Source organism: Syngnathus floridae, chromosome 16 (genome assembly GCF_059516105.1).
Source record: "Syngnathus floridae isolate MCC-2025c chromosome 16, RoL_Sflo_1.0, whole genome shotgun sequence".
Taxonomy (NCBI): domain Eukaryota; kingdom Metazoa; phylum Chordata; class Actinopteri; order Syngnathiformes; family Syngnathidae; genus Syngnathus; species Syngnathus floridae.
Genome location: NC_142428.1, coordinates 7,923,336 through 7,935,165, shown reverse-complemented (window position 1 = coordinate 7,935,165; position 11,830 = coordinate 7,923,336). Strand labels below are relative to the sequence as shown.

The 11,830-nt window shown below is 41.7% G+C and overlaps 1 pseudogene across 1 annotated transcript; it reads right to left on the bottom strand.

Moving 5' to 3' along the window:
- Positions 1 to 6,876: 6,876 nt before the first annotated feature.
- On the bottom strand, positions 6,877 to 11,389 carry LOC148385474 (uncharacterized; annotated as a pseudogene). Its single transcript, XR_015863361.1, has 4 exons — positions 10,509 to 11,389; positions 10,180 to 10,255; positions 9,235 to 9,341; positions 6,877 to 9,064 (listed from the first exon to the last, which is right to left on the bottom strand). The product of XR_015863361.1 is annotated as an uncharacterized LOC148385474 (transcript).
- Positions 11,390 to 11,830: the final 441 nt, after the last annotated feature.

Below are 11,830 nucleotides of genomic sequence, written 5' to 3'. Positions count from 1 at the left end.
TGTCAGTGAACGAGAGTGATCCGTCATCCTTTTTCCTTTCATGTATAACTTCAACCAGTAGACGTCAGTAATGCCCATTGAAGCTGGTGCTACCCCGCCGCAATACAAAACAAAGAAGAAAATCAGCCAATCAGCAGCGCCAACAAGCGTCACGTGGAGGAGGGACTTTACGAGTCGGTGACGTTTTAATAAACATTTAAGTTATAACTTGTCTGGTGTTTTACTCCTTGTTTTCATATTCGCCAATCAAAACATAAAAATCAGACATTTGGTTAACTGCTTTATATGACAATATGTATGTGTTTTACATATATATATATATATATATTATCCGAACCGCTTAGTCCCCACGGGGGTCGCGGGCGTGCTGGAGCCTATCCCAGCCGTCATCGGGCAGTAGGCGGGGGACACCCTGAACTGGTTGCCAGCCAATCGCAGGGCACACAGAGACAGACAACCAATTGCACTCACACTCACACCTAGGGACAATTTGGAGTCTTCAATCGGCCTACCAAGCATGTTTTTGGAATGTGGGAGGAAACCGGAGTGCCCGGAGAAAACCCACGCGGGCCCGGGGAGAACATGCAAACTCCACACAGGGAGGGCCGGAGGTGGAATCGAACCCGCACCCTCCTAACTGTGAGGCAGACATGCTACCCAGTGCGCCACCGAGCCGCTATATATATATATATATATATATATATATATATATATATATATATATATATATATATATATATATATATATATATATATATATATATATATTTATATATATATATATATATATATATATATTACAAAATTTCCCAACTTCAACCGAATCTCTCTCTCTCTCTCTCTCTCTCTCTCTCTCTCTCTCTCTCTCTCTCTCTCTCTCTCTCTATATATATATATATATATATATATATATGGATTCGGTTGAAGTTGGGGAATTTTGTAAAATGTAAATAAAAACAAAATACAATGATTTGAACATCCTTTTCAACCTATATTCAATTGATTACACTACAAAGACAATATATTTAATGCTCAAACTCAGTTTCTGTAAAACATGCTCAATAGAACAGCATCTACGCAATCCACGTTTCATTATCATTATCACATCTGTCACGTCTAAGAAGTTGTACGTATATGTACTCATGGTATCGTCAGCTGATGATGTTCTAGTGACTAGAACATCATCAGCTGAATCTAGTCTGTAGGTGTGGTCTGTCACTCACACTGGTGCACACACTCGTGTCCAGTTGGCAGGCAGCATCGGACAACTCTTGTGACCACAAAACCACGATCCGTTCTGAACAGGCACGTGCACTCATAGGATGCAGGTGAGGCAGTGCTTCTGAACTTCTGGATGAAGTAGGTCCCGTCCGATGGTGCAGCCATGTTGGTAGTAGAGCCCTTACACCTTGAAAACGGCTCTCTCATCCTGGCACACAGCGGCGATGTCCAAAGCTCCCATCCAGTTTCCTCCGTCTGCAAGTCCAGAGCGGGATGGGTCGGCAACACTGATTGCGACAGCTCGGTGTTGCTATCCAACTCCTGGATGCCGTGTCCCTGTAAAACAATGCTCTAGACTTTCTTGCTACGTTTCACACAATAATAATGATGAGTAAATCATCAGATACCTCTCGTGCATACACTCCAACAAACGTTAAGTAAATGTGAGATAACTTGCATGAAGTCTACTTAAACAAACATTGAGTAAATATGAGATAACTTAAAAACTGTCCCGGTCAACAACAATTCATAAATAGAAACTACAAGGTATAATAGAGAAAGAACTTCTCTTTAGCTAGACAAAGAACAAAGGTGTTCTGTTCATAACTAGTGAGGGCCTCTCACAGATAAGACAAGGAAGGGAGTATAAGAACTCCCTAAAGCCTGGCAGATATGTTGGCCTTGAGCGAAGGTATGAGACCTCTGGTTCAGGCCGGCCAGCGCTTCTACAAAACGAATTATTCTCACATTTTTTCCCACCTGCTTATCACATATTTGCTCAAATCCACACATCACCGTAAACAACCCCTTTTCTCGACTCTCAGTCGTCGGATCACATTCATGAGGACAAATATGTTTACACCAAAGGATAAACGTTGCGATGTCATCATTCAGAATCCCACGGATCTGGGAAAAGTCTGGTAACACCGATGCAGGAATTTTGCCATCAACATCATCATGTTGCCACTCAGACATTAGGTATATCTGAGCAATCTCGTCCTCCATGGGCGATATTACTGTAGTCACGAGATGATTAAACAGAGCACGAAGACATGGTATGCAACATCCATACAAGGTGAGCATAGCAGCAAACACTGCAACTGATGGTAAAATTGAGGACACAAGGGCGTTATACTTCCCAAAAGCAGTCATCCACTTGTAGTGCTCTTTCATCCTCGTTTTGAGGGATCGCAGGCCTGCAATCGCCTCCGTCAGGCTCCCATCAGGGGCGGTGTCGTTCCGGATGAAGGTGCAGCATTGTTTCCCGAACATTGCACAGACCCCTCCTTTCTCAGACAACAACATATCATGAGCATTGTGGTTCTGGATCGACATGAGGGAAGGCGTGGCTAGCTGTTCATGCACTGCCTCGAGCCCCGCTTGTGTCCGTTTGCCCAATTTCTCCATGTTGTAATGGATGTAATTTATCCTGTCTACGTTCTTGTTCATCGTTCACCAGCAGCAAATGGAGGACTCCCATCCCGCTGCAATTTAGTCATTTCATTCTTATTAATCAGAAACTCATCTAGGGACTCCAATTGCATCAATTTCGGTCAGATCATCGTCGCCTCTCAAATTTAAAGATATTTTGGTTTTTACCAGCTTTTTTCCCAGATCTTGGCACGTTGATGTATATGCAATTTCGCTTGACTACATTCTCTGAAAGCAATGGCTTCTTTTTTTTTTTCTTTTTTCTCTCAATGGATATTATATAGAATGCTCTGTCACACATTTCACAATCCAGTAGACGTGACAGATTTCACACAATCTTTGGTCAATGGCAACGGTACATATGACATATTCAATTTTTTCTGTCTTTGCAGCTTGTTTTGCCATAAGCAATCAATTGTTTCTTTTTTCAGTCGCCAACGACTTCAACCATTCAACCTCTCATTCAGGCAATCATTCATCAATGCATCTCACACAGTCTCCAAAAAGGAGTCTTCCTATCACAGTGGTCCTAATTCATCCAAGCTCACCACACAACATTCATACGTCATTTTCAACTCAAGGTTCCTGGTAGAACAATCCAGCAATTCAAAAAAAACTTAAAACAAACAACTGGCAAATGAATCTGAATTTTGTCTTTGTTTTTAAATTGGAAGAACTCAATCGCTCAGATTTAGCTTACATTTAGAATTGTGTATAATCTTATAACACAACCAATCAATTATTCCCATTAAATGTAGCGTTGCAAAATATTAAATTCACAATTTAGCGTCTTCCAATTCCTGAAAGCACGTTCTGTTGTTTTGTTTACTTCGAATTTTTGTTCATCTTACATGTCTGATTCATTCTCTATTTTACTTTTAGAAGCTATTTGTAATTATTTTCCATTTATTTTGCAAATTTTTAACTTCAGTGTTTCTCTATCTTACTTTATCCTTCTAACACAAATATCTCCTGTATATTTAAGCAAATTTCTCTTTCGTTTTGGCAGCCAGGTTCTATCTTTGTCATATGAGAATCCGATTCAGTTTGATCATGCCCTAGTCATAATTGTTTTTGTTTATCTGGGCATTTACGTGCCAAGTGACCCTTTTCTCCGCAATTCCAGCATTCTAATTGACTAAGTCGCACAACTCCTTCTCCTCGGCCTCTAAAGCCTTCTCTGTTCGACATTGCTCGTCCTCTCTGGCCTTTCTGTCCTCTGCCTGCATTTTGGTAAAAAGTGTCACTATCCTGGTCTACCAGAAAAGTGTCTTTTGATGCTTTCTTTTGGTTTTGTTTATCCTTTACTACTTTTTCTGCATGGAGGGCGTGATATATGTGTTCCTCCAAAGTTCCGTTGTTCATTCCGATATGATTTTTGGTCACCCTAATTTGTATCGCTGGCTACGTGGATGGCATTTTTTAATTGTTGCTGATAAGCACCTTGGGGTGCATTATCTTCTACCAGTCCACTGTGTATTTTAAACACTTCCGTCATGCGCACTCGATATTCATCAAAGGTTTCATTATCATTTTGCTTTGTTCTCCCTATTTCTGTATAGTTTGCTCTCATACTATATCTGTTGCGTACCTGGTTAATCAGCCCTTCCACTTGCCTTATCTCCTCTATTGTCCATGTTCTGTCGACCATTACCACCCTGGGGTGAATTTGTTTATTACCTGGATCATAATTTGGGTTGGCCACTTGTGTCATTGGATATAGTGGCATGTTTGGAGTTAATTCTGAATCTTCAATACTCGTGCCTTGAGTGAATGGGGCTGAAAGCAAAATTTTGGTTTTAGGTCTCAATCGATAGTCTGCTCCCATTTTCTTTGACCAATCCATCTCTAGCGGGCTTTTCTGCCTAGTGGCTCTGTCTGTCAACCCATGAGGAGGAAGTGATTCCTCAATTTTGTGTGTGTCCTGTATTTGCGGATACAACTTCTCTATGTATTGGAATCCGGCTCGAAGGACCAATAAAAATGTCAGGTCTGAACACCATCAGACATTAATCTACACGCTGGAAACAAAGAGGAGAAGACAACCAGTATTCCTTTTGCTCGCGAGGAGAATTACGTCGAAGGCCCAGTTACAGTCCTCCACCAATTCTGAGCTCCTCTTCCGCTATCTCCTCTTTTTATTTTGGGTTGCCCTGGTTACAAGAGGCGTTGCTACACTAAAGGGAGGGGAGATTGTGGCTGTAGCAACGCTGATTAACTAGCTAACAATGTTGTGTGGTGCGAGGCCGCATGGCCTTGGCCGATTCGGGACCCCAGGAATGCAGAGTCTGTTCTTAGGTGGTTGGCAGCCTCGTTCTCGGCTGCGGTCTCCAAACCTGGATGCCGTGTCCCTATAAAACAATGCTCTAGACTTCCTTGCTACGTTTTTTTTTTTGTTTGTTTATTTCAGCTTGTACACAGACATCATCAAAGTCACACTTTCTTTACAAAGCTTAGAGTTCGTTTCGTACTTGCCGAAAACAGAACGGGTGGAAGCAGTCTTGCTTATCGAGTCCCGTCCCAAAACTTTCATACAAAGATTTTTTGTGTTTTCACAGATACTTATCACACAGCAATTTCATGAGAGTCTTCACAGATATTATGTAACACATTAATTTTAAAATAGTCAACATAAAAATTTCTGGTTATGTATGATGCTAATATTTGTACATTAGTGCATTTACACATTTAGTTTCAAAATAGCCAACATCAAAAATGTATGGTTATGTATGATGCTAATATTTGGAATTTGAATGATTTGTATCGAGTGTAACAAACAGCTATCAATGCTTTCGTCCCAGGGTTTCACACAATAATAATGATGAGTAAATAATACGATACCTCTTGTGCGTACACTCCAACAAACGTTAAGTAAATGTGAGATAACTTGCATGAAGTCCACTTAAACAAACATTGAGTAAATATGGGATAACTTAAAAACTGTCCCGGTCAACAACAATTCCTAAACAGAAACTACAAGGCATAATAGAGAAAGAACTTCTCTTTAGCTAAACAAGGAACAAAGCTGTTCTGTTCATAACTAGTGAGGGCCTCTCACAGATAAAACAAGGAAGGGAGTATAAGAACTCCCTAAAACCTGGCAGATGTGTTGGCCTTGAGCGAAGGTATCAGACCTCCGGTTCAGGCCGGCCAGCGCTTCTACAAAACGAATTATCCTGACAGTCTGTCTTTGGTCTCTTGCAAGAGCATATTTATTGAGAACAAGTAGGGTGGGGGTGACATTGGACATGTTTGATGGTCACCTCAGCAACTGGTTAATCAGTGCGGAGGGTCCCAGCTCATTGGTTTACAAGGTCGTGGAAACGGAAACTAGTGGAGCATTTTCGATGACTAACTAAGCAAGAATGTTTCCACACCATTTGGAAAGTTTCAACAACTGAATGGTTCAACTTTTCAGAGTCAAGGAAAGGTAAAAGGTTTAAACAAAGTTAAGAATTCTAGTCTACATTCCAACATAATCATACGATCAAGATAATCTGTAAACCCTAACAACAGCCACTAATGAAAACTAAGCAACTTGCCCTGAATATGAACACACAACTAAAAACAAAATAAAGTATAATGAAAAATACAAAACTATTATTATGTTGAGGCCAGTTAACTTTATTTTCAAATTCATTGGTAAAACTAAAATGAAATGAACTTCTCACAGCAGTAAAGGGAAGGAGTTCAGCATCTCAATGAAAATGAATAGAATTATCATAAAGTTTGCTCAAATAGAAGGTGAGAACTTCATGGATCATTGCTCATCTACCCAAGACACTCAGAATTCTCAATAGACTCTTTGGCAACTGACTGAGCAGGCAACAGGGTTAGGTGTGGGCTTCTGTGTGCCTGATTAAGCTTGCCCTCAGGGAGAAGTTTTGCCCACAAACTGAGCATGAAAAAGGTTTCTCGCCAGTGTGGATTCTTGTGTGTGTTTTTAAATGTCCACTCTGAGAGAATTTTTGGCCACAAACTGAGCATGAAAAAGGTTTCTCGCCAGTGTGGATTCTTGTGTGCCTTTTTAAATGTCCACTCTCAGAGAATTTTTGGCCACAAACTGAGCATGAAAAAGGTTTCTCGCCAGTGTGGATTCTTGTATGAGATTTTAAGTTTTCCCTTTGAGAGAAGTTTTGGCCACAAACTGAGCATGAAAAAGGTTTCTCGCCAGTGTGGATTCTTGTGTGCCTTTTAAAATTTGCCTTGTCAGAGAATTGTTGGCCACAAACTGAGCATGAAAAAGGTTTCTCGCCAGTGTGGATTCTTGTGTGCCTTTTAAAACTTGCCTTGTCAGAGAATTGTTGGCCACAAACTGAGCATGAAAAAGGTTTCTCGCCAGTGTGGGTTCTTGTATGAGATTTTAAGTTTTCCCTTTGAGAGAATTTTTGGCCACAAACTGAGCATGAAAAAGGTTTCTCACCAGTGTGGGTTCTTGTATGAGATTTTAAGCTTCCCCTTCGAGAGAAGTTTTGGCCACAAACTGAGCATGAAAAAGGTTTCTCGCCAGTGTGGGTTCTTGTGTGCGTTGTAAAAGCTGGTCTGTGAGAGAATTTTTGGCCACAAACTGAGCATGAAAAAGGTTTCTCGCCAGTGTGGGTTCTTGTATGAGATTTTAAGCTTTCCCTTCGAGAGAAGTTTTGGCCACAAACTGAGCATGAAAAAGGTTTCTCGCCATTGTGGATTCTTGTGTGATTTTTTAAATGTTCACCCCGAGAGAATTTTTGGCCACAAACGGAGCATGAAAAAGGTTTCTCGCCAGTGTGGGTTCTTGTGTGCATTGTAAAAGCTGGTCTGTGAGAGAATTTTTGGCCACAAACTGAGCATGAAAAAGGTTTCTCGCCAGTGTGGGTTCTTGTATGAGATTTTAAGCTTTCCCTTCGAGAGAATTTTTGGCCACAAACGGAGCATGAAAAAGGTTTCTCGCCAGTGTGGATTCTTGTGTGCTTTTTTAAATTTCCATTGTCATAGAATTTCTGGCCACAAACTGAGCATGAAAAAGGTTTCTCGCCAGTGTGGATTCTTGTGTGCATTTTTAAATTTACCCTCCGAGAGAATTTCTGGCCACAAACTGAGCATGAAAAAGGTTTCTCACCAGTGTGGATTCTTGTATGAGATTTTAAGCTTCCCTTCTCAGAGAATTTTTGGCCACAAACAGAGCATGAAAAAGGTTTCTCGCCAGTGTGGATTCTTGTGTGCCTTTTAAAACTTGCCTTGTCAGAGAATTGTTGGCCACAAACTGAGCATGAAAAAGGTTCCTCGCCAGTGTGGGTTCTTGTGTGCCTTTCAAAACTTGCCCTGTGAGAGAATTTTTGGCCACAAACTGAGCATGAAAAAGGTTTCTCTCCAGTGTGGGTTCTTGTATGAGATTTTAAGCTTCCCCTTCGAGAGAAGTTTTGGCCACAAACTGAGCATGAAAAAGGTTTCTCGCCAGTGTGGATTCTTGTGTGCCTTTTAAAAGTTGTCCTCTGAGAGAATTTTTGGCCACAAACTGAGCATGAAAAAGGTTTCTCACCAGTGTGGGTTCTTGTATGAGATTTTAAGCTTCCCCTTCGAGAGAAGTTTTGGCCACAAACTGAGCATGAAAAAGGTTTCTCGCCAGTGTGGATTCTTGTGTGCCTTTTTAAATGTCCACTCTCAGAGAATTCTTGGCCACAAACTGAGCATGAAAAAGGTTTCTCGCCAGTGTGGATTCTTGTGTGTATTTTTAAATGTCCACTCTGAGAGAATTTTTGGCCACAAACAGAGCATGAAAAAGGTTTCTCGCCAGTGTGGATTCTTGTGTGCATTGTTAAATGTTCCCTCCGAGAGTATTTTTGGCCACAATCTAAGCAGAAAATGTTTTTCTGTCTTGTGTTCATTCTCATGTGTTGGTTCAAGCTACTACTATGAGCAAAAAAAATTCCACAGTGAGAACATTGCCTGTGTTTGTTTTGAGACTCATCATCATCATCATTATCAGCAGCAGCAGCAGCAGGATCATCATGATCATCATCATCATTAGCATCAGCAGCAGGAACATGTGACAACACCTCATCACTATCTGATGGTGGAGCTGCTTGTGATCCTCCACAGTGGTCTCCATCACTTTCTCTGGTCATTTGTTGACTTGAGCTGGAGCTTGGAGGCTCCGCCCCTGTGCTCACCTTATGTTGACCCTCATCTAAACGCTTCACAGGCACACCAGTCAATGGCATCTTGCAGGTATCTTCTTCTTCCTTTCTAATGTCGCAGGAGTCCTCTCCCTCCTCTACATTACAAGGCCGCTCCGGCTCTTCCTGCTCTTTTATAGTGCATAGAAACCTCTGCTCCATTTGTTCATTGAAGTGGTGAACCTCTTTGCCCACATCTTCCTCTTTAATGCGAGTGCAGTCTGGCTCCTCCTGCTTTGGATGAATAGCTTCACTGATGTCTGCAAAACAAGACAAACACATCTTAACAATGAAAGTTACAGTTGAAGAGAAACTGGCAAAACCTATACAAGGACTTTTTCAATCAGCATATCACACATGATTTCAATAGAATTCTACTAAAAATAAACACTGGAAGAGGATTCATAATAGAAGCTAGACGTGTACTAACCTGCTCTGCGCGACACAACATAAGGCTGCAGCCAAAGATGTTCCAGTCGTCGACGACTGCGGTCCTTTTCCTTTACGTACTCTGCTGTGGTCCCAGACATTTTCACACTGCAATCACAACACTTGTTCAACGATGTTTGGCTAACAAAAGTGTCTTTTGGACAGCGGCGAGCGAGCTCTTTGTTGAAATAGTTGAATATAGCCCGTTGAAGGAAAAAAGTCTGCCTCTCCCTCTAGCAAGGGCATATTTATTAAGAAAAACAGAGTGGGGGTAAGAGTGGACTGGATCGAGAAAGCCCTTGTCCTCTAGTCAAAACATATCAGGGGGTGTTTTACGACGTTGTGTAGGATGGGACAAGCTATGTTATTTATTACCGGTTACATTCCACTATAAGCATAAAACTAATCTAACCAGGTTATTTATTACAGGTTGCATTCCAACATAATCATACGATAAGGATAATCTGGAAAACCCTGACACCGTATTTACACAATAGTATTTTGTGCTGTGCTAGATAGTTTGGCAAGAAAATACACTTAGCAAAAGACACTCTAGTCCCTCGCATTGTTCCACAACGCCTTTGTACCTAGGAATTCCTAACAAAATGAAAATAGGTGTTGGAATAATTAGATCAACTCTTTAGCTTTTATCTATGGACTGTTGTTGATCGAGGCCATTCGTCTCATTTTATATAAACATGACTGCTCAATCAGAGCACGTATACAGCACACAGAGCTGTGCAACCTTCCAACACACATAGGCACAGACCACTGACCACACACACACGCACGCACGCACGCACGCACGCACGCACGCACGCACGCACGCACGCACGCACGCACGCACACACACACACACACACACACACACACACACACACACACACAGGGCAGTGACTCTCGCATAGATACCAAATAGTCAGGCAACACCAGAGCAGAGATTTACCTTATAACAGCGGTGTCAAACTAATTTTTTCACAGGCCGCATTGCAGTCATAGCTTCTTTCGGAGGGCCATTGTGACTGTCAACCCAAATAAATGTATGAGCACCTCATATTATATACAGTAAAAGCTACAAAACAAACTGACAAATAACTCGTTTTCAAATCAGACGAGTAAAAACTGGTCAAATATTTCAAAAAAAGATATCGTTAAAAGTGAAGACAATTTACACAGTCGTGACAATTTGTCTTCGCGGGCCTTGCGTTTGACTCCTGTGCCTTATAAGGTCATATTTTTGCTTTTCCGCTTTTTCCTGACAGCACAAAACCTTACCTGGAGTGGGGGTTGTTGTTTCATCTGCTGTATTGCCGCGTCTACTGAGCGCCGTTAAACAACACAGCTCAGTGGGCTAGAGGTAGAGTGTCCGCCTGAGACTGTAGGTTTTGGGTTCAAACGTCGGCCGGGTCATACCAAAGAATATAAAAATGGGACCCATTGCCTCCCTGCTTGGCACTCAGCATTAAGGGTTGGAATTGGGGGGTTAGATCGCCAAATGATTCCCGAGCGCGGCACCGCTGCTGCTCACTGCTCCCCTCTCCCCCAGGGGATGGGTTAAATGCAGAGGATAAATTTCACCACACCCAGATGTGTGTGTGACGATCATTGGGACTTTAACTTAACTTAACTTAAGATCTTGCCAATAAAGAACCAACTATAACTCCACATCTTTAGTTTTCTTTCTCAACGACAGACATCTCAAACAACACGCAATAGGTGTCCACTTGTTTTGTTTACAACGTTAACTTAAAGCGACCCAATACACGAAACAAAGTTTCATGTAGATCGGACCCATTTTAGCAAACGTGATTACGCGTTATCATCCGGTCGAGTCAATGAAGGCATTGAGATTTAAAATCCAGAGCATCCCTGCCTGCGACTACCACTGCTAATCCTCGACTTTGAGTATTTCCACAGTATTGCTCTTGGTACAGGCAAGAACCAGCATGTGATGATGGCTCATTTGAGATCCAACATTCGTCGAGGATAATCAAGCTAAATATCATAAAATTAGCACTGTGGTAGTTACCATGCTAATGAAAGCATCCCGCTTTTCTGTACTGCAACCAAGCAGTACTACAAATAACGTTGCTAACGTGCTGCTAACATGATAATTTAGGTCCATCGTAGTGTTGGCTGTTGAGTGAACGATTCGTTCAAAAAGAACAAATCTTGTCAGTGAACGAGAGTGATCCGTCATCCTTTTTCCTTTCATGTATAACTTCAACCAGTAGACGTCAGTAATGCCCATTGAAGCTGGTGCTACCCCGCCGCAATACAAAACAAAGAAGAAAATCAGCCAATCAGCAGCGCCAACAAGCGTCACGTGGAGGAGGGACTTTACGAGTCGGTGACGTTTTAATAAACATTTAAGTTATAACTTGTCTGGTGTTTTACTACTTGTTTTCATATTCGCCAATCAAAACATAAAAATCAGACATTTGGTTAACTGCTTTATATGACAATATGTATGTGTTTTACATATATATATATATATCCATCCATTATCCGAACCGCTTAGTCCCCACGGGGGTCGCGGGCGTGCTGGAGCCTATCCCAGCCGTCATCGGGCAGTAGGCGGGGGACACCCTGAACTG